This window comes from Lissotriton helveticus, chromosome 4_1 (genome assembly GCF_964261635.1).
Source record: "Lissotriton helveticus chromosome 4_1, aLisHel1.1, whole genome shotgun sequence".
Lineage (NCBI taxonomy): Eukaryota > Metazoa > Chordata > Amphibia > Caudata > Salamandridae > Lissotriton > Lissotriton helveticus.
In genome coordinates, this window is record NC_136063.1 from 949,008,916 (window position 1) to 949,033,163 (window position 24,248).

A 24,248-nucleotide genomic window follows, 5' to 3' on the forward strand; every position below is an offset into this window, starting at 1 on the left:
GAAGAACATTCCAGGACCAAGAACACCGGGGCCAGAACCACCGGGCAACAAGAGACTGAAAGAACCCCAAAATCCCAAGAGAATGAGCGGCCAGGAAAGGACCAAAGCAGGGACCAAAAGAGGACCCAAAATCAACCAAGGGCCCAACAGCACAAAGCCCGACAAAACCAAGCCGAGAGGTGCACCAGTGACCCACATGCACAAGTGAATGGGTGGCCAACGACAGGGACCACAAGGTCAAAGCCAACAGAGGCAGAATCCAGTCCTGAACAGCACACCGGAACAACCTAGGCACCAGAAAACAAAGGAGAAAGCCCGGAGAAACCAAACGCGCACCACCACCCTAGGGGTACGGAAACAGACTCAAACAAGGGGAGGTCGAACACCCCAGAGCTAACAAGAGAGCAAGGGCCACAGACACCGCAGGTCAAAAGCAGCCTGCACAGGATCGAGGAAAAAGGACAGGCCCAACAGCAGGCCCCCAAAGGGGAAAGGCCAGAGCCCCAGACCCAAGGCAAAGCCAACCGCAACCCCAAGGCGGAAAGAGAGGAGCCGGAAGCAGCAAAGTGGCCCATACCCCAGGGGAGGCCGACACCCAACCCCACAAATCAGGGAAAGGGCAGAGCAGACAGGGCGGGCACAGGAGCTGGAGGTAGCAGCAGGGCAGAGGGAGGGCACAACAGCCCCCCACCCAAGCAAAACAAGGGGAAGGACACAGCGAACCTGCTGAACGGCAAAAAGATACCAAATACCTCGAGCACGTGCCAAGCAAATGCACCTGGAAGGACAGTGAAATCCGCAGGCAGGCATCAAGACAGGAACGCACCAGGCCCCAAACCCACAAAAAGGGCAGGAACTAACAGGCAGACGGGCAGCAGACAGCCCAAGGAAGGCCAAGAACAACAAGGCACCAGGACCCAAAAAAGGGCACAAACGCCCGACAAGCAGCCAGTGATGACCAGAGTAGGCCACAGCAACAGGCAAACCCGGGTTGACCCCAAACCAGGCACCAACCATGGCCGGCCAGGGAGAACAGAAGCCTGCAGGGCAGGATGGCCGAAGGCCCAGAGGACCAAACAAAGAGGCCGCAAGAAGAAGCCAACAATCCCCGGGAGAGACCGCACCAAAGTGGGCCACGGCGCAGCAAGCAGACACCACAGCAGGGACGAACCAGGGACGACCCGGCCGAACTACCGAGCAGGCAGCAGGAGGAACAGACGCAGAGGCCGCAGGCCAGCCCAGCAGGAGAGCACAGCAAGCAAGAAACCACCAGCCGACACGCACCAGGGGGAGAGGCCCACAGAACTCCCACAGAGACCGACCCCCAGTCCAGACGCCAACCGGCAACAAGCGCAGAGCACGCGAAAAGCCAGAAGGCCTGGGAACACACAACCCATGGATGAGGCCCCCAAATGACCTGCCGCAGGCAGAACCTGCAAAAAAAGGCAGTGACACAGCGGAAACCATGGCCCACGATAGGGCAGAGGACCCACAGCAAAGGCAGGGGATCTGCCGACGCAGGTTGCCGAAGACGCTGAAGGGCCGCGAGGACCCCAGGAGCAGGGGGAAGTGAAGGCAAAGAACCAGGCCGGAGAGAACAAGGGCCCCAGAACCAGACAGCACCCGGACCCACGCCTCATGCAACCAGCAAAGCACAGAGGGCCAGCATGCAGGAACAGGAGCCTGCACAGAAAAGCCCCAACAGGAAACCACTACCACCGGGAGAGACCTGAAGAAGACGGGATCCAACTGCACCTGAAAGAAAGCAAGGAACCCACATGGCAAGGCCAAAGGGAGACCAGCCATGACCAGCGCAACCCAAGCCAGGCCCATCTGCAAATCCAGTGCACAAGCCAAGGTCCCTGGAGAAAGAGAGCTAGGTGGAGTCAAACCCAGACAACAGCTGGATGTGCATTAGAATCTTGCCAAGGCGGAGTCTTCAGTGCAAGATAGCGGCTATGTGAGAGGAGCCGCGGAGCAGCAGCGGGGATGCGGTGTGACTGAAAGCATGTAGACCCCCCCTAGCAGCAGGAGAAGCAATCACAGACTTTTTGCTGACCTACCTCAATGCTGTACCGCTTATGCCAGAGCGGGGTAGCGGATATCGCCGCTGCGTGTAGGCATACCGCGTACACGGTCAGGATTCTCAGACTGCTTGTTGCTGCTCTGACGCTTTGGGTTCGGCGGCTGCAGTGCTGTGGGCGTGGCGGCCGGCTGAAGCGAGCTGAGGACGCCAAGCGAGACGGTGAACATGCAGCTGCTCACAGTCGATCTCGGCGCGGGAGAAGGCACCCGGCTTCAGATGCAGCAATAAGGGCCCCAAAACCTGCTTCAGGAATGTCAGCAAAAGCACCTGCGGCTGCAAAAAAAAAGCCCAGGCAGCGCAAGCAGCTCAGGTGGCTGAAGCCTCGGCTCCTGCTACGGAAGAGTTTCAACAGGAACCTCTGGAGACTTTTCCTCCCCCTACAGGCGGTCCGCCAGTGGGGGAATCAGGAGATTCACTAGAAGTAACAAAAAATGGGAAACAAATGGCGGCACGTTCATGGCAGACCCCCTCTATCTCGGAGCTGCTGGTACAAAGTGGAAAAGGCCAGAAGAACGCTGCGGTACCTCACTCTCCAGCCCTGGAGGGAGCTCTTCAGGAGGCTAAAAACTCAGGCACAGGCGCTGCGCATACCCCCTTGCCCGAGGATTTAGATGCCGAGGCTTTGGAAGAGACTGTTGGTCTGTCCACTGGGCTGCCTGAAGACATGATTGAATTACGCGGACAAGAGATAGTCCAGGAGTCTTCAGACCCCCCGGCTGAGCAGGCCAACGAGGCTACAGCCGGCAGTGAAGGCAATAAAGTCCCCAGCAAAGATACATCTCAAGCAGCGCATGTATCTTTATTGACAAGTATCGAGCAACCAGGGGTGGATCTGGGTCAAGCAAGGGTGACAGGAGGGGCTGGGACAAAAGATGGGGGTAGGGAGAAAGCGATCACAGTGCTATGTCCCCCATATCTCAAATGACCCTGACAGATTATAAGGATAAGGAGCAGGAGAAGGAAAAGGACAGCAGTGAATGATTTTTCACTGTTTCAGAATGGTCCGATGATGAGAGAAGTTCCTCTTAGGACGGGTCCGACCTGGAGTCCGATAGTGACCTGAAACAGAACCCCCCCAGTACGGCCTAAAGACCAGCTGCCCAGGGGCAGGGGTTTGTTCATGTACAGACCCCCCGGGATTTGACCTGGGACCATTCTTCAGTCATGCCGCTCCAGGGGAGTCCTAATGCTGAGGCCACAGCGTCCTATCCTCCCCTTCTAGATGTTATCTATCAGACTATCCTCACGCACAGGGAAGAAGCCCGACAGGATACCCGGAAAGCCCAGGCGGCAATGCGCAAGATGCAAGGTGTTGTATGAAAACTGTCTAAGGCATATGCTAATGTGGGGGATAGGGTGTCTAATTTGGAGGAACGGATTGTGGCAACCAAAACAGAAGCTGCTGCAGCTTCACTCAAAGTTGACTCCCAAAGCGCCCAGGTGGTCGATATCCAGTGGAAACTGGAGGATATGGAAAACAGGTTAAGGCGTAACAATCTACGGGTACTGGGGGTTCCGGAAGGGCTGGAGGGCTCAGATATTAGGGCTTATATGATACATCTTTTCAAGACAGCATTCCCGGAACTCTCAGAATGGAATTGGGCAGCGGAAATCCAGAGAGCCCATCGCACTCCGTTTAAAGTTCGCTCTGGGGCAGGAAGTGGCGACAAGCCGAGAGCAGTCCTAATCTTTCTAGGGAACTTCATCCTCCGGCAAATGATATCTGAAAAGGCTCGACCCGATGCAAGAAGATCTAGTGAGGAAGTGTCTTTTTTCGTTAGACCGGACTATTGCCATGCAACGGTCGAAAGGCGCTGGAGACTCCGACAGTTGATTAAGCCTTTCCAAGATAAACACATGCAGGCTTATTTAGTCAATCCTGCACAGCTTAAGATAGTGAGAAATGGTAGGACTCAATTCTTCTCGTCGGAAGTGAAGGCAAAGGAGTTCCTGGATTCTTTGTAGACTATCCAAGATCGATTAAAAGAGTACTTGGTTCTGGTCTAGGGCCGTAAAAATTTCAAATGTTATATGTTTTTCATACTTGACAATTGGCTTGGGCAGATGGTTTTTGGTATCCTACCGGGCTGTTTCTCCATTGCTGTTGTTTTCTTTTTCTCCTGGGGGTCCGGGGGGTGGAGGGGGGGGGGTTTGGTTATGGTATCTCTGGTATATATGTTTCACATGGTCGTTGCACCCATGCACCACGCTGCTGCACATATCCATCACAAGCCCAGACCTCGGTCTGAGCGCTCCTAGTGGGAGGTGGGGGGAGGGGGGAGGGAGGATTGGGTGGGCTTTCAGGGCGGGGTTCAGGTCACCGGGTGGGTTGCTCAGGGGAGGTGAAAAGCATAAAAAAATTAGAATTTATGGTACAAAGTTGCCTTTCTGGTTATGGGTGGTCATGGTCTATATATTATGGGAATCTCCTTCTTTCCAATCTTCAGTAACAAGAATGTGGAGACTATTGAAAATCAAGGATGTTGAGCCTTAATATATATTCAATCAATATTGGGGGGTTGAATGATTGGAGAAAGAGAGCCAGACTGGCAGAGTTTGTTAAATCTGAGCCCATAGATATCCTGTGCCTTCAGGAAACACATTTACCCTGGGCAAAAAAAACAGCTTCTAAGGGTTGGTGGGTTTGATATTCTGGCATGCACCTCTCAGACCTCAACAGTAAGGGGGGTAGCGATATTAGGCAAAACAATCCTGGGGGGAGCTAAAAGGGTTAAATCTGATCCACTGGATAGATGGGCCCTGGCTGAGCTGGAGTGTGGCTTAACGATTTGTGGGATATACGGGTCAAACCAGGATGATCCAGAAGTATTTGAAATACTGGAGGGGGAATTGTCAACCTGGCCCAAACCTTTTTTGGTATGCGGGGATTTTAATATCGCTATCGATCTGACCGAGAGAAGTCCAAATCCATATATTGGTAGAAAGCAAAGGGTTTCTCGAGCACTCCGCTCAATGATGCAGTAACATGGGCTAACGGAGGTTTGGGGGGCAAAAGAACCTGATGATCCAGGGTTCACATATTTCTCATGTCCCCACCAGAAGTATAGTAAGCTGGATTATTTTTTAATTTCATCAGCAGAGATTAGCAGGGTTAACATTAGGAAGCTTCCCAAGATCCTCTCGGATCATAGCCCATTGGCAATCAGATACAATGGGGTAGGGCCTATCAGAAAAACAAGGGCATGGACATTTAACCGAAAACTCCTGACTGATCCCCCGTTTGTTCAGCATTTGCAGAAATGGGCTCGAGAATTCTTTGACGCCAATCGTTTTAGTTCATCAAGGAACTGTGTCTGGGACTCGTTTAAAGCCGCACTGAGGGGAGAGGTTACCAGCTATACCGCCCAGTCTAGGAAAAAATTGCAGGCTGGTAAAAACAAGCTTTTAGCAGATCTAGTTAAGGCAGAAGAACAGCATTGTCAAGATTTAATGCAAGGGAAGGAAGGTAAGGAGAGCCAAACTAGTATTTGTCTTATTAAAGCAGAATTACAAAAACAGCTGGCCGAGAAAGCGGCGACAGAATATTGGACTTATAGGAGGAAATGATATGAGACAGGGGAACAGGCAGGGAAGGCATTGGCAAGGAGAATTAGACAAGATAACACCAAAAATGTAATAACCAATATTCATCCGGGCGGACGGGATTTTGTGGAGCCCCAGGACATCCTGTCTGTATTTGCAGATTTCAATCAAACCCTTTATAAAGAAGAAATAGGGGGTGAGTGTCCGCAGGGCAGATATCCGGATACAGGGCCTAAATTGGGATCGTCTGAGATAGAAAATCTAGAGCAGGATGTAACGGCCGCTGAGATCCAGGAGGCTCTACTTGATATGGCTGTCGGCAAAGCCGCAGGATCAGATAGCATCTCTTTGGAGCTGTAAAAGTGCCTCTCGCTTGAGGTGGCTCCGATGCTACTGGATTTGTTCAACGGGATCATCTGTACGGGCAAAATCCCGTATTCATGGAAAGACACTAATAAAGTGGTCTTCCATAAAAAGGGAAAGCCAAGAGAAATTCCTGGGTCCTACAGGCCGATATCCCTTATTAACTCAGATAATAAGCTATATGCTAAGATCTTGGCTACGCGGTTGGGGAGGGTCATTGGTGGGCTTGTCTCACCCTGGCAGCATGGGTTTATCCCCGGTCACGGGACAACGGAACATATCAGAAGAGCAATTACGTTGTTCGAGGCTCATGCTGCTGGGGGGAGGGGGGTCGCTATGATCCTCCTCGACGCGGAAAAAGCGTTCGACCGCGTTAGATGGCAGTATCTGTGGGATGTCCTTGTTGGAAGGGGGTTCGGCCCAAAAATTCTGAGTGCAATAAAGGCGATGTATTGCGATCCAGTGGCTAGAATTCAGATGATGGGTCAAAGTTCAAAAAAGATCACTTTTTGCAGGGGTACCCGCCAGGGGTGCCCCTGCTCACCCATCTTGTTCGTACTGTACATTGACCCACTGGTTAGGCAAATACTGGGGAATCATGAAATCAAGCCAGTGATCACCAGCGGTTTTGAGAGTAAAATTTTGGCATATGATGATGATTTAGCGGTGATTACACCTGAGCCCGCTGAGACTATGCAAATCCTGGTGGAAGTTACAAGGGAATTTGGATATCACTCCGGATATCGTCTCACTGAGGCAAAAAACTCAGGTGATTTGCTCAAAGGACATTGTGAAAGTTGATCAAAGGTATGTTGAGTCGGCGACATATCTGGGGGTAATAATCAATGCATCAACAGGCTCAATCATCCAGCATAACTTTGACCCACTCCTCAAAAAAATAGAGACAGACTTGAAACGCATGGATATATTACATATGTCTCTTATAGGAAGGACAAATGTGCTAAAAATGACGATGCTGCCCAAGCTTCTCTATTTGTTTAGATCTATTCCCTATCGACTCGAGGAGGAGGTGATACAAAAAAATGTAATCTATTTTTAATAGTTTCTTGTGGCAGTACGGTAAGACCAGGCTGTCAACAAGATTTATGACCCTCTCTCAGGAACGTGGAGGTTTAGGAGCCCCAAATATAAGATTCTATCACTGGGCCTGTTTGCTGGCACAGATGTCCATCTTATTTGAATCAGCACCTAATGAAAGATACAGTCAAGACCCATCCTCCGATTTATATGTCATTCCATCAATTTACGAACTATTGATGGGAAAGGAGGCCGTGGGCGCACTGTTGAGGAAAACTTGCCGCAGATTTTTTAAGAAAATTCGGCATAAGGTTCCTTTAAGCGCCAGGGATTTGTGGAAAAAACTTCAGAAATGGCTACATGTTCCCAGAATTAACATGCACACGCCGCTATGGAAATCAGAACACTTTCCAAATATAAGTATGGACGGGGCATGGAAATTCTGGGAACAGCAGGGTATCCAGACGGTGGGTGACGTGATGCAGAATGGTAGCATTATGAGCTTTGTCGCCGTACAGCAGAAGTATGGTCTACCAAGCAGCCAAAGATTTAAATATCTCCAAGTTTCGCAAACACTTATAGCTGCCAGTTCTGATGCACCCATCGGTGCCCATTCCCCTACACTGGAATTTCTAATAAAAGGTGGGAATGGGATCCGGGTTATATATCTATTTGAAAGGGTGTCTGACGACCTCGAGAAGCATGAGGCCGCCTGGGCAGTTAAATTGCAGGACCCGTATGTGGATCTAGATAAAGCTCTATATCTGGATAAACAGTTGCTACGGTCCACAAATCTGAAGGTGCAGCATTTTACAACACTCTTCAATTTGTACTATACACCATCTAAGCTACATGATTGGGGTATGAGGACAGATAGTAACTGTCCCAGATGTCATAAAGGTCCGGGAGATCTCTTGCACATGTTCTTTTACTGTGAAAAGCTCAGCACAATCAAAGCCGAGATCGAGAAATTCCTGGAGGGGCTGCTAGGCTCTAAGATCAGTCTATCCCCGACAGTGATGATTTTCGGCAGCGATAGCAAGCTCGGTCTTAATAATAGCAAAATAGAGGCGTTCGTTTTTTTAGCTGTAGCTGTGTTACGCATTCTGCTGTCGGCGGCATGGAAAGACACAAATGCCCCAACCTTTCAAATGTGGCTGACTAGGTTTCTAGGAATCCATAATATTGAATCCACACTGTATTTGTACAAGGGTAGGAATCTGCGTGATTTTGGTTGTAAACTTTGGGCTCCCCTGAAAGCCTGGAGGGAGGGTCAGTAATAATTAATTAAGTTTGGATTTGTGGGGACCCGATATTTATGCTGTAGAATTCCCCTGGATATATTTTATGGATCCCTTGTAAATATTTGAACAGCTTCCCCCCCCCTTCCTAGTCAGTCATCCTTATTTATCTGTATACATATTTATATGGCTATTTATTTCCTTATTTATATATGTCTTTTTATGGAATATGCGTTGTTTTTCTATGAACTGTTTTGTAATATGACGTAATTCTTTAACATTCTAAGGATTTGTTGTATTATCAATCTGATTTTTCTGTATATTGTCTCTCTTTTTTGTACCATATGAATTCTCAATAAAAAAAATAAAAAAATAAAAGAATCTTGCCAAGGCATGCATCCACTCCCACCATCGGCATGAGAAGAAAATGGAACTGCTACGCAGTACTCACCAAGGGGGCAGGAAGAGCACACCACAAGCTCACTGCCCACCAAAAGCCAGCCCAGGTGCCATCCAGGAAACCAGCGCTGGGCGGCGACGCCTACCAAAAACGGCCTCCGAGGCTACAGCAAGGCCCGCCCCAGCATCGTCCCAAACTAACAGCAGGGACGCAAGGAAGTAGAGGAGGCTGGCAGGACACCAAACGCCAGGCAGGGAGCCAAGGAGCATCACCCAGCAGAGCCCCAGGACCTGCCAAACATCCACAGCAGCACAACTCCCATACCGGCCAAGCCACAGGGAGACGCGCACGTCAACCTGGAAGAGACCGGGAGAAACGGCGCCCCAGCTGCATAGGGTTGGGTGGCAATCAACACGGCTCCTGGCAAGCCCAGCAGGCCAGGAGAACACAGAAAGAGAATGGTGAGGACAGCCCAGCCGCCCGGACAAGATGTCCAGTGAAGAATCCCAGCAGGTAAGTCCAAATACGTCCCATCCTGTCGGGAGACAGAAAAAAAGAACAGGCTGTATGCTGGGCTGGTACCGCTTATGTACTTCCAGTGGGAGGGAGTGAGTTGGGTATCCCAGCATGCTCCTGTTCTTTTTTTCTGTCGTGGAGAGATCATCTCCACTTAGTTCAGGAATGGGATGAGGACAGGAGGGACCTGGGGTAATGCACTTTACTAGGGACATATAAGTAAATCAAATATACCAATTGGGTACAAGCCAATGTTACCATGTTTTAGACCACAAGCACTTTAGCACTGGTTAGCAGTGGTAAAGTGAGCAGGGTACTAATTCCAGCAAAAATAAGAGGTTGGAAGGCAAAAGGTTAGGGGGAAATCACACCAACAATGCCAGATCTAATAATATCCATACCAAATACTTGTTTCAAAAGTTTTAAATTGTGAAAAACTCAAATCCAAAGTAGCCAACATTTTGTGGTAAAGCCAAACTATCCATACATAAAATGTTTCCACGATATGTAAGCATCTAACACATGACACGCCTCAATCTACTCCTTCACTCTACTAACAAAGCCAACACCTCACTGAAGTAAGACCAAATGGGACTAGTCAGATCAATCCTTTTGACCACCAATGTTTTTCATCATTGGTGATCAAGGGATTTCTCCCTACCTTCACCTGGAAGTTGGTCAGCTGGCTGTGGATGCTACCTCACAGCTCTGGCCCTGCCTCACCAGTGATAGGTGGTGCTGTCAGCTTATACTCAGGACCATTCCTAAGCTCATCATTATATTTAGTGTGGTACCACTGGAACTCTCTTTATCAAAACAACCTTCACACTAATTTAAAATAATATTGGAACTCCCACATGCTCAAAACTTTATTATTGGTGCATCTGCATTTAATCACAAGCTGACAACATGTTTCACGTATTCACTTACATGCATTCATTAGGGCAATCACAAAAATGTAACTGGAACCACTAGAGTATGAGAACCAAACCTATCTCATACCTCAATACAAATGGCCTCGTACCTATCATTAAGGCAGCCACAGACCCACAGGTAAAACGTAAAGAGTCCTTTTAGTATTGTTAGTGGCCAATCTCTCATTAAGGTTGGTAAATGCCTATCTAATCAAGCAAAGGAGAAAAAAACTTCGAAGACACCAACTTTAACCATAGAGTTTCATTGTTCTCTAAACGTTTTGAATATCAGCTCTATATATTTAGATAAAGACAGCTTGTTCACATCTTGCTTTCTCTTACATTCAAGCACATTAAATTTAAAGGCAAGTCAGTCAAATATGCATAATGAACTAGTTTAGAAATGCTCCAGAAGGACTGTGGTCGTTCTTTTTGCACTTAGAGCACACTTCTCAATGGAGTTTCGCAGTCTCACTTATTTATGGTGAATTCAACATCCTTACTCACACCAGTCTTGTAGTACCCTTTGGAAACCTCTTTTTATCACACCTCCATTCAATGGCTTTCCGTGCTATCACCCAGACATCACATATTTACATGTAAGTCAGTTCAGTTCAGTTCAAAAAGCTTTTATTCGATTTGTACATACAAATCATACAAGCAAAAACACAATTGAAATATTAAAATCACAAAATAATCTTTCCTGAAAAAGGGAAAAAGCTAAAGTGCAGCAAGTGGAAGGTATTCATGCCTCTATAGGTCAAACATATTCTTATAAAATACACGACGTTCTTACATGGACTAACTGGGAATCAATAGAAATTACTTACTAGGCCTTTACTGGGGACTGTATATTAAAATTATTAAATAATCATTCAATACTGTGGGATACTGCATAAATACCTTAATACAAACATTGATATAAAATTCAAAGAAAGTTAAACATATGTATACAGACAGGGATAATAACATTAATTTCGTCATGAATAAACCCTGGCAGCTGTATAGCACAAGTACAGACAGGTCAGTAAACAACATTAAAGTACAATACTTTTCCTGGCAGCTGTACATTTTAAAATAAAAGTAGCCAAGAAGAAACAAATCTCCTCGTTCACTAGTAAGGATAAAAATATCAGTGCTGTTTGTGTGGTACAGATGTTATATTTGATAAAAATTGGTTTAAGGTATTTAAGCCTAAAATACTGATAAAATTTACAAAAAAGTAAAAAATGGCAACTACTCTGACGAGAAGTACCGTCACACGGACAAGGTGTGTTTGAACTAGTCTTTGTGTTTGGAAAAGCAACCAAGTGGTGTACAATACCCAATCTGACCCGTGTTAAAACATACTGGTGGGAAGGGCGGGTCACAAATACAAGATAGGATTGCAGTCCAGAAGCTAAATTTAGATCTTTGTAAAATTTCAAAGTAGCAAGATTTCCAACAGCTTTATCTCGCTCAGCCTTACGAAAATTAAGGAACGTTATCTTAATTTCTTTCTTTGAAATGGATACAACCTTTTCCGGCTCACGAAACACATTAATGTTAAACAAAAGTAGATACCAATGATGGATGTATCTTAACCATAATACCCGTGAGGAATGATCCAGACCTATACAGTCAAGGATAATATCCTGAGTGAATCGGGTCTCCGGCTTAGCCCAAATGGATCGCCACAATAAGAGTGGCCGAACTGCTGCTAAGTCAGAGATGTACTCGATCCCAACTTCGTCATGGATCAACTGTATGGAGGCAGAAGGGGGAACACATAATAGCCTCCTTAAGAACTTATTTTCCCCCTTCTGCAAAAGAATACCCTCACAGTGACCCCACACCCCTGCCCCATACAGAGCAGAGGAAACACAGCATACATTATATATGTTCGTCATATCATAGAAACTTCGTGAGCCAAGTTTAGAGGCAAAACGAAAAATGCTACTAGTGGACCGTAACATTTTTATTTTTACGGCATCAAATTCCGCATGCCAGGACCCACTGTTACTATATGTTATTCCCAAATAACAAAAGGATTTAACAGAGGTCAGCTTTTCCTTATCTAGGAAGAAAGTATGTTTTACCTGCTTGGCTGCCTGACCACATGACATTACGTATGTCTTAGTTTTATTCACACGAAGCTGCCTAGCTTGTATAAACTGCGTAAAATTATCAATAAGGCGCTGTAGGCCCAACTGTGTTCGAGATAAAAGAACAGCGTCATCCGCATAAAGTAACAGCGGAACAGGTTTACCACCAATCAGGGGGGCATCTGCTAAAATGTTGGTCAAGGATCGGTCTACACCGTTAATAAAAAGGGAAAATAAAAGCGGGGCTAAAACACAACCCTGACGAATGCCCCGAGACACTTTAAAAAACGGGGTACATTCGCCAAGGGTACCATAGCGGACTTTACATGAAAGTTTTTCGTATAGTCTGGCTAAAAAATACACTATTTCCCTTGGTGCCCCTGCTTCAAGCAGAACCTCCCAAAGAATACTATGGTTAACCAAATCAAAAGCGCTGCTCAAATCAGCAAAACATAAAAAGAGGTTGCCACTTTTGGCCACAGTATATTTACTGATTAAAAGGTCCAGATTTACGCATTGGTCCAGTGTACCCAGACCTTTGCGGAAACCGTATTGGACTTTAGTTAAGATGTTAAAATCAGTTGCCCAGTCTTCTAGCCTCTTCAGTAAAATCCTGCTCATCACCTTTACAGAGGCATCCAGTAATGAAATTGGGCGATAATTAGAGGCCTCTGACTTATCGCCCTTCTTATGTAAAGGGATGATGATCGATTGACCCCAGGTAGAAGGGAATTCATTTTCAGCCGCACAATTAAAAATCTTTGTCAAAATGGGAGCCCATAACGCTGTTTCATCTTTATATAAATCCAGCGGAACCCCATCGGAGCCAGGTGCCTTGCCTCCTTTACTTAAAGAAATTGCTTCCTGACATTCTTCCAATGTTATAGCCAACGAAAGGGGCAACCATGGGTTTATATCTGGTGGTGGTAACTCAGAAGTTGGCCCTTCAGGGTTAAATATTTTGGAAAAATGATTAACCCAGTCGCTACATGCCACATATGAGGTCAGTTCTGGGACATTTTCTCTACTGAGAAACGAACTATTAATCGTTTCCCAATAGAGTTTACTGTTTTTAGTCTCAGCAGCCTCCCTCAGCTTGTCCCACGCCTCAGACTGTAATACCCTTTTCCTTTTATTGATGGCTAATTTATAACTAGCCCTGAGGTGTTGTATCACAGTCTTAACACGTGGTTTGGTGCCTAGCGCATTCTTTAGGTTACGAAGGGCGACGATACATGTCTTATCAAACCACCCCTGCTTTTGACCACTATTAGCTGACGGGGTCTTAGTGAAGATACCCTCTATAATGATGTTCAAAGATACAAAACATTCTATTAAACAGCCAGAATCACTGTCATCATCCAAACAATAACTAATTTGATTCTTGCATTGGGTGACAACCTCCTTCTGCTTAACTTTGGAATTTACACCGGTCCATTTAACCCTAAGGCCCTTTGGTCTAGTAGGCACTATATCAGTTGTACATTTACCACCTGAAACTGTTGAGGTGCCATGCCCCAAGAGGGTAACACGTAAGCTATTATGGTCACTGAGACTTTCTTCATTCACATATAAATCAGTGTAGTCTCCACTGCTAGACAACAAGATATGATCAATAAATGAACATGCATCTCTACCCGTGAATGTAGGGCATGTTATTGCCCGGTTGTTAACATTGCAGTTTAACAGGGTCATATCTAGCATAGCTAGCATATTATTTAGGGTGGAACCATAGCTGCAGTGTTGGAAATGAGGGGAATCCTCCTTCCCCCCCTGATCTCTCCAATGGCTATTTAATACTACATCAAAGCCACAGATATTCCCGTTAGATAGATGGCAAGGCTGCAAATTAAAATCCCCAGCCCATACCACCTCAGCCTTTCTTTTCGAGATATCTAAAGCTTTAATGATTTCCTTTTCTAAAGGCAGTAAAATATCCCCCCTGGTGGCGTCAAAAATGTTGTTATAGAAATTAACAATAACTAAGTCAATGTTCTTTCTGCATTCCACCCTTATAACTTGGCTGTGTGTCCCCACAGTTGTACTATATTTGACCGTACAATCACACAGCTTAGTTGACACTAACAATAAAAGGCCTCCCTTAGCCCTGCCCGAGCTAGATTTGGTTGCTCTGAGACAAAAAGATGCATACCCTTCAATATTAATAGGGTCTGGACACCAAGTTTCCTGTAGTAAAATTAAATCAAAACCCTCGCCCAAAAAGCTGGTCCAAAAGGGTGTACCCAATTTACTAGTAAGACCAGCAATATTCCAGGAAATAAGAGAGATTCCTGCGGGTTTCCCAGCATTACCAGTAACAGGTAACTCCTGCTGGTTTACTGGTGATAATAAAGCAGGACCCTCTTCCTGAAAGATGGTAACCGGACTTAATCTGGGGCTAGCAGTAGTTATACCTATATCCAGGCTACCCTGATTGCCTATGTGCTGGGAAGGTCTTAATGATGACAATTCAATAGGTTCGTGGGGTACGACTAGGGGCTTGGCAGAGGAAGAAGAAGAATACTCCATCTCAGAATTAGGGTTGTTTAGATCCAATACTTCTAGTAAGCTGAGTCAGTCTACCTCATCTAGCACGGCATATCTATTTGGGTGGGCGAATTGTGAGGACATGGGGTCTTGAGAGTGGGGCGGGTCCTGCCACGTTTGTTGCCAAGAATATTTATCCAATTGAGGTGGCTGAAAAGATTGCGGCCATTGATAAACTGACTGAGGTAAAGGTGGCGGAAAATGAAAAGGGTGTTGCCAGTGGGCTTTTGCTTGATGCATAGGAAAGAGTGGGGCAATTGGGGGCTGCTGCTGTAAATTAACATGATGTGGAAAAAAAGGGGGCGGATAAGGTGGTTGCAACCAAGATTTAGCAGGTTGCTGTGGAAAATATCCAGGTCCACTGTTGCTTTGAAAATTGGGACAGGGAGTGTTAGGTCGTACGGGCTTTGATAGAAAATAAGACAGGGGAAGTGGATTAATTTGGGTCGCAGGACCACTATTGGGTGCATTACACACGTAGCTAGCTGCCCCTACATCCCTAAAATTAACAGTTATTACATCCCCTACTATTGATTTCTTGCTTCTGCCCACCCAATCCCCTCTACGCACGGTAAGAATTTCGCCGTTCACGTTATTAGGTAGGGGTTTATGTAAATGGAGCCATTGAGCACATTTGTTTCTGAGCTCGATAAACGATTCTTTTACTCCCTCCTTCAATGGGGGAACCGCCGTCAACACGACTACAAAAGGGGAAACCTCTGGTGGTAGGTTTATGGACCTAAAACGTGTCTGCTTTGGTTTGGGCCCTTCAGGTTTGTTTATAATGGGAGGTGCAGAAGTTGAGTTAGGTTTCCCTGCTACTTCTTTAGCTTGGATAGTGGGGGTAGCAGTATTATCAACAACAGAATGTTGGGTCGCCTGGACAGGAGTATTCCCCTTTGTAATCTGAGCAGATATTGATTGAGCGGGAATATTCCCTGTTTGCGGCTTAGGGAGTATAACTGGGTTCCCATGGACTGCAGTACCTTGAGCCTTATTTAATACACCATTGGGGGCCTGAGTGCTCATTGGACATTCAGGAGTTGATTCTATGGTCCCTTGTGACTGGACAGACACTTGTACCTGCTTTTTTTGTGGCCATTTGGAGTGTATTAGAGAAGTAAGCCTATCCACTTTAGAAATTAAAGGCTTAATTTGTGCTGCTAAAGTGGCTTCTAGGTCTAGTTTTAAATCTATTACCATGTTTTGCACCCAGCACGGGATACCCGATGTCAATTGTGGGGTAGGGGAGATCAAATTATGATTCCTAACTGGGGCTTTTGCTTTACTTTTGCCCTTCAATATGGCCTTAGGAGCCCTCCCCCGTAAAGCAGTGGGTACAGAAACTGTTTCCGCATCCTTATGCCCACTCAGACTCGGCTCCACTTTGTCAGGTGACTGACAGATTTCGAGATCCGGTGTAACCTCCAGATCTTCAAAAGACGGGTCCGAGTCTGATGGGACAACCGATAGATCTACAGTATTCGGTACAGTCGAAACATGATTAGTGGGCATAGTTATAGGTAATGAACAATTATTCACATTCTGCAGAACAGGAGATTTGGCCTTTGCCAAAGGGCCCAGGGATGAACGCCTAGCGTTAGCGAGGTCCATAGAGACTCTTTTTTCCAATATAACAATACTTTGGTCGATAGTCTCATGTACGCGTGAAATAAAGAGATCAATAGGACCAGTCACCTGAGCTACCGCCGTAGCTTTCTTCGCGCAACTTCGGGTTCTGTTGCGTATGGTCGTCATCTTGGGTATTGGTTACAGGGGTGAAGACACAAGAGTTCTGGGCCAGGGCCGTCCTCTGCCGTCCTTGAACGGCCTTAAACGGCCCGCTCTTTGCCCGGTCTTCGCCCCGGTCGTCGCCCCGCGCGCGTCCCGCGTGCGCGTTACCCACGCCAATTATAAGGACTAGGCAGGAGGAGGGGGCGGGAAGAGGACCAGCTGCGGCCGATCTCCGCCGCTCGGAACGCTGGTCCTCGCAGTCCCGCCTCTACCCTGTCAGCTGGCTGTGTGGGTCCACAGGGCGCGTTGGTGCACAAAGCACGAGCAGTGGCTTCAAAGGGATATTTCCCCACAAGTGAGACTCGCCTGCGAGCGGCACCCGCGGAGCGGGGGCCGCGAGGCGTTGCAGAAGGATCAGGCAGCAATTAGGGACAACGCTTCCTTTAGCGAGGGCTCACAGGGCAAGACTCACTCCCCAGAGGTTTTGAAGAGAGGAGGAGGGGCGGGAAGAGGACCAGCTGCGGCCGATCTCCGCCGCTCGGAACGCTGGTCCTCGCAGTCCCGCCTCTACCCTGTCAGCTGGCTGTGTGGGTCCACAGGGCGCGTTGGTGCACAAAGCACGAGCAGTGGCTTCAAAGGGATATTTCCCCACAAGTGAGACTCGCCTGCGAGCGGCACCCGCGGAGCGGGGGCCGCGAGGCGTTGCAGAAGGATCAGGCAGCAATTAGGGACAACGCTTCCTTTAGCGAGGGCTCACCATGTAAGTCAATCCTCTTGTCTTCTGTGTCATCTTTTACTTACTACACTCGTTCTCATCGTCAAGGTTATAGTCACAGTCTCCTACCTCTCAGGCCGTGGTTGTTCCATAAGCTCAGTCTTTGACTGTACACACTTATACATTTGTGTTCACTACTAACTCATGTCCCTTGACTACACTACTGTATGTTCCCCTTCATATTCTTCCTGCTTCCACCTCTGCTGGAAATCTCTATGACACAATAATGTAGTAACACACCTTTATCAACACAAGAGCTGTTGCAGAGAGATATCAAATGCTAAAAATCAAACAAATCACCTTCTGTCTTGCACCCACTATACTAAATTCCTCATTAGCATTATTTAATAGACTAGTATAGAGGGGTCTAGTTAAGGTCTCCCAAAGGGTGCCTTCTCTACCCCTGACATAATCTTCAACTTTGAAACCCATATCCCTTCAATCTCCTTTGATACTACTCACATTCCTCCACCAACCGCGGATGATATGGATTACAATCAGTAGCCGAGCTTTGTTCAAATTCCTTGGCTTGACTTTCTAGTCAATTTCCGTGTTACTGAGCCTAGTCTCTCTCTTGTCATTCACTTCCGAACCTTAGTGTTCTACCAATCTTCTCCTCACTTTCATAAGCCCTTCTTCAGACAATCTTGCCATCACTTATACTACCTTCTCACCCTGCTTTACTGGATTGCCCCCACTATTTCTCAGAACTACATTATCCACTTCCACCTCAACAGTTGCTCCCAAAACCCACTTCCTCAACCACCAGTCTTACAAATACTGAAATCCTTATCTTTATATCATGTTACCTACGTATTACCTTCTTTCCCATATTCTAATCATGTGGTTTCAAAATAAAATTTCTTTATGTTTTATCTAATATTTTTTGCTGTCTGAAACTCCCCTACTCATAAATAAATGAGTGCATGCCAGTGAGGAAAATAATTCACAACTATATATATTAATTTCCAACTCACTTGAGAGCCATCATCTCAATATATGTCTGCAAGACCATCCCTAAATTGAACTTTCTCTAACTTTGATTTGGAAACGTAACTATTCCTTCCATCCCACCTCCTCATATACCCATCTGGTTAATGTACACTGGGGCATATTTATGACGGTCTTGCGTCATGCTTGCACCTTGCAATGTGGTACATGCACAGCACAAAGCTCCAAGTCATAGTTATGATGCCATGCTAACACACTTTGCATGGCTTTGAATCGCTTCATAAATATGGAGTCATGCGCAGATCACTGACTTGCATTACCCTGCGCATGGGAGACCTTCCATGGGCATTGAGGTGGCTGTTCCCACGCAAATCCCATAATTTTGTATGCATTCTCAGCTTTATCACACCTGGTAAACCTGGGAATGTGCCAAAATGATACACCTCCCCATGTGAGGCGTAATGAGGAGAAATAGCTTTATTTCTCCTCACTATTTCCTCTTTCTATATGTGCTGTATTCTGCAGCACGCATAGAAACAGGAGAAGGCCTCTCAGGATTGTTTTTGTGCAGGAGAGGGCCCCTATCTGCACAAAAACAATCCTGCCTACAACACATGCACCCTTGCACCATGGTGCAAGGGTGCCTGCGTTGGTACTAGGCTGCCGAAACGGGGCCAGCTCAGGAGGAAAGGAGAGGAGTGCACCATAGTGGATAAATAAAGTGCATTCCTACCCTTTCCCTGTGATGCAGGGCTGCCCTGCGCCACAATTTGCATAAATATGTCTCTATGTGTATCATATTCATATTTATGCACTTTCCTCTACTTTGCTTAACTCATCAACCTCAATGCCTTCACCTAAAGAGCTATGTAAACTCCTAATAAGATCATGCCCTTACATACTGCAAGGTTATTATGAACACCAATTCTTGTAGAAATCTGATTTCTCTTCAGTATACACTAATATTAAAATGCAGGTATCCATGAAATTAAGTTAATTTGCTTTAACATTCACCACATTAACTGAATGAATGATTTTTCCTAGATTAAATTAATGAATGATTTTTCCTAGATTAAATTGTAACCAAGAAAGGAAGAATCAACAATACTTTGTATTTTATTTTGTATTTTTAAATATCACACGCTTACCGAGAGATATCATGACACTGTCATTCCTGAAGCATAGTTTCATATTGGAATAACCAGGCATAGAGAACGTAGGTTACTCCTTAAGTGGATCGTAAACTGATTTACCTCCCAAACAGGTATCCTGTATGATGGAATGGACAGTAGAACAGCATTTGGACAAAATAGACTGTGACCTGGAACAAATTGCAATAATCTGTTTGACTGTCTATGTTCATAGGAGAACTTTGTTCACCAAATGTAATGGAGCTTATTCAGAAGCTGGATTTTGCAGTATGTGAAGTAGCACTATGGTAGTACTACTTACGCCGTACACAATTCTGTTCCTAAACCTATGTACAGAGACCTCTGCCTCTCCTTTATTTTCTGTTCGAAGATCTCCACAACCATATGTGTAGAATATAGGTGTACATGGGGGAAGGACCAGGGGCGTTTCACAAAATGGCAAATAATTACTCAAAAATAGGAGGGGTTTAGGGAAAAGCAAGGAGGGATTTAAGGGGAAACATGCTAACACAAACACCCACCCAAAAAAGAGTAAGACCATTGCTATTCACCAACTACACTTCTAAAACTACTACAGTCCTAAACGTAAAGGTTTTAGTGTGCTGGACACTTTTTGGTATATTATTTCTTCTAACTTCCATATCAGTGAACAGGCTTGACCACAATTCAGGAAATACATTTTAGCAGACAATTACAATCTCTGTGTAAGAGAGCTTTTTCTCCAGTTTTACTACTTTTGGAGATTTCCAAGGAAACATTCTAAATGGAAACAGAAAGTTGCCCACTCTCTATGGGGTATGTACTTTCTTAGGGACCACAATTTTTATTCTTGCATTTTATATTTAATTGTTTTTCTGACTGGCATTCTTCTTTATCAGAGTTTGGTTTGGTTGTTGAAACGACATCAACCACACCTGTTGTTGATGCAAGAGTAGGTTGAACAATCCAAACATGCCCACTAGCAAAGAAAAATGAGTGTTTCAACTATGAAATATGCTGATGTGTCTGTTTGAGATTTTCTTTTAAAATGCTCAATTTGTGAGGTCTGTGCAGGGCTAGAAAATTGTGTAGCAAAGTTGCAGATTTTTTTTAACATTATTTTCATAGGAGTAACACAGGAGAGAGCATTTATTACAACAGGAAAATAATCTCTATAAATTTAGGTGAGGCATCCTCGACATGCACCTTCATAATGTAGAGTGATAATGTAATATTTGTTAAGAATCAAATCAGTCAGTTCTGTACAGCATGGCTGGATGCTAGTTTGCACAGATGGGCTTGCATTACCCACCTTAAATCCAGTAACAACTAGGCGCTAGTTTTAGATTTGGGGGGGATGGGTACTTTGGCACAAATCCATGGATTTTCCATCTGCCTTATTGCAAGTGCCATTGCATATAATGACCTTGTGATACAGTAAATGTATATCCGTTATGAATGTAATCGACTAACCTGTTTGCAAAACTCTAAGGTCCTCATTCACAAGGCCCCTGCACTTCCAGAACATCATTTTTAGTGACAGTCCAGCGGCACACACTGCAGGGTCATAGGTACAAGGCCACATAAAGCCAGCAGCACAAGTCGCTGATTTGCCCCTCCCTGCGATAGGGAGGAGTGCCGTGGGAGATGCTGTGGGAGTTCCCACGTAACACCCACAGCATTTGACACGTTCCCAGATTTCTGAGATTTGCTTGGCGTAGGGGAGGCACAACGAGGAGGAATACCATTATTTCTCCTAATTTTTTCCTCTTTTTTGTAGCACACATACAAAGCGGAAATCACCTCCGTTGATTGTTTTGTGCAGAAATGTGTGCAAAAGTGTGGTATGGATGCTTTTATGCTACACTATGTAGACACTTTATCAGCCTGTACCAATGTGTAAAGACATTTCAAAAGGAACATAACTACCAGTACCTCAGACAGAAAGAATCTCTTGCCCTGAAATAGCTCATCAAATCAAACACATACATCACATCTTCTCCAACAAATTTAAACTGTTTGCAAAATTCCAAGGCCTCACTTATGTAGAATCAATAACTTACACATGAATCTACTTGCACCTACAAGCCACTAATAGTACACCGAACCCAAAAAAACAAATTGATAGATCGCCAAACTGAAATGTGACTTCAATCAATATATTATAACAATTTGCACAGTATAAAAGAATGTGTAACATTGTAGGGTTTGAAAATAAAGGAAATTGTTACTGTATATGTTAATGTTAATACGTTTATAGAGTGTGATGATTACCCAGAGTGTGTCCTGGCACTTGGTTTGGTCATTAAGCCAATACTAAAACAAAGCACATTGTTAATTTCAGAGAAGCCAGTTTGTAAGACCTGTCATTCTTATGGTGGTCTTCCCCCATACTTTGTGCCTGTTACCTCCTGTTTTTGCTGATTGTTAGCACTGCTAACCAGTGCTAAAGTGCACGTGCTTCTCTCCTAAACATGGTGACATTCTTGTATACCTGATTTGCATATTTGATTTATTAGTAAGTTCCTTGTTAAGTGGTACAACATGTACCCAGGGTCTCTAAGTCAAATGCTGCTAGAGAGTCTGCAGCACTGATTGTGCCACCCATATAACTAGCCTCTCAAACCTGTGTCAGGCCTGCCATTGCATGACCTGTATGTGCAGTTTGCTGCCACTTCGACTTGGAATTTAAAACTACTTGCCAAGCCTCAAACTCTCCTTTTATTACATATAGGTCACCCCTAAGGTAGGCCCTAAGTAGACTTTGGGGCAGGATGCTATGTGAGTAAAAAGGAGGACATGTGTCTTTAACATTTACATGTCCTGGTAGTGACAAACCCCCAAATTCATTTTTCACTACTGTGAGGTCTACCCCTCTCATAGAGTAGCATTGGGAATTCCTTAGTATACTTTTAAACTGTGATTCCTGATCACAGAATAATACGTTTTTAACAGCTTTGGAGTGATACAAATAAATCCTCCTCACCAGTGAAGATGGATTTAACATTACTGTTTTAGAAATGCCACTTTTAGAATGTGGACGTTTTCGGCACTTACTACTCTGTGTGCCCAACATCCTGTCTCCAATACATGTCTGGGTGGGTGATAGCTACACTTGGTACATTCCCCCTAGACAGCCGCAACACCAGAAGGATTGGTGTCTCTGAGTACCCATCTACATATATCAGCATTCTGATGGACAGGATGGAAGGGAGGGGCTAACATTTCATTTGAATAGGCAGTGTCCTGTTCCCACAAAAAGGCTGAATACCCCCCACAGATAGTCTGTCAGAAAGGACAGGATTGTAAGGGATATGTGTGCACTTCAGAGGGCTACTTTGCTGTCACCCCACATCAGGCACATTTGGGTATAAGTACTGGATTTCTGACCCCTAAAATCAGACACTACAGGACTTGTAACTAAAGCTCTAATAGAAGAATGTCTATGCTGCTTAAAGTACTCAATTGGACTTCTGATCTGGAAGGCCTGCTTTTCTGTATGTTGCCCTGCTGTCTGCTGCTCACTTACTGCAGAAGGAGAGCTAGACTCTGCCTGCACGCCAAGTGATCTCCTGTTACTTGAGACTCGGGGATATCAAAGTCTGTACCCCTGCTCCTGTGCCTGGCTCAGTGGAAGTAGCCGAGATACTTGCAACATGGTTTTCAATGCAGCTCTTGTCGGTGTGTAGCATAACCAGCCCATCAACCCACTTTGCGAGAGTAAAATCAGCACATCGCCTCAGAACCTGCACTTTGCCTCCAGAGATTGACACATCGAACAGCGTATCGCCGCCACTGTAGCTTGATGAGATTGATGCATCCCCTAGACTGCATGGCACACTCCAGTGCATCGCTCAACACCTCTTGATTCTGGCACCCATCTTTGGAACTGATACTTTGCCTTCACTGCGTTGAGAAGATCAACGAGTCCTGCGCATGCGGGCTTCAACATCAACACATTTTCTGTTTGTGACCAGGAAAGGTACTTTGTTCACTTAGGCCTGAGTGGGTCTTGCAGCCAGCTGACGCTCCATCGTGGCAGGCCAGAAATTTGACTTCACACTGGTCTAGCATGACCCAAAGTAACCTTTTTAGTGCTACTTGCTTCTATGCGCTTACTACATGTATTTCTTTAAAATTCCATATCTCAACTTCTATATGTTAGATTTTTGTTGTTTTGGTCTAGTTCTTTTCAGAAAATAATAATACATTTTTCGAAATCTGTGTGGCATAATTTTGTGGTGTATTCATTGGATCACTGTGTGTGTGTTGCACAAATACTTTACAGATTGCCTCTTTAGATACGCCTGACTGCTCTGTACCAAGCTACCAGAAGGTGAGCACAAGTTATCTTTTAGTGTGTATCTAGCTTACACTGACTGGATTGGTTGTTTGTGCCTGTCCTGGGGGCATACCTCAGCCAACCAGGAATCCCAATTATAACACAGGTCTTTAAATTACATTTCTGAACTGTGCAGGAGCTTTGGTGTAGTGAATTATAATAATAAAGTTGAGAAAATAAAATGGCCTGAGAAGTAGGTTTTCTATAGATATTGGAGGAACTCGCAGAGTTTTAATCCACAGAATTCTGCAGAGTTACATAAAAAGTCTGCGAGATTTCACGGAGTTCCACCCACTCCTAGACCAACACAGGGACCTCTGTGCAACGCGATCGGGAAGCCTGTAATAAATGTAATGTACAAGGCCCAACAGAATATTTCACAAGGGCCATTTGCACAAAAGGAAGCTATATCTGGAGGGGCAGAATATATATAACAAAGAGGCTCAGCCTTACATAGACTAGTATTCACTGACGCTGCGCCTGAATCACAGGCGTGGCGGTGAGATCTGTATGTACTATGCAAAGACAGACACACACCAAGACCATTGTACAGAGGGGTCATCCATGTCAGACTGGGTGGCCCA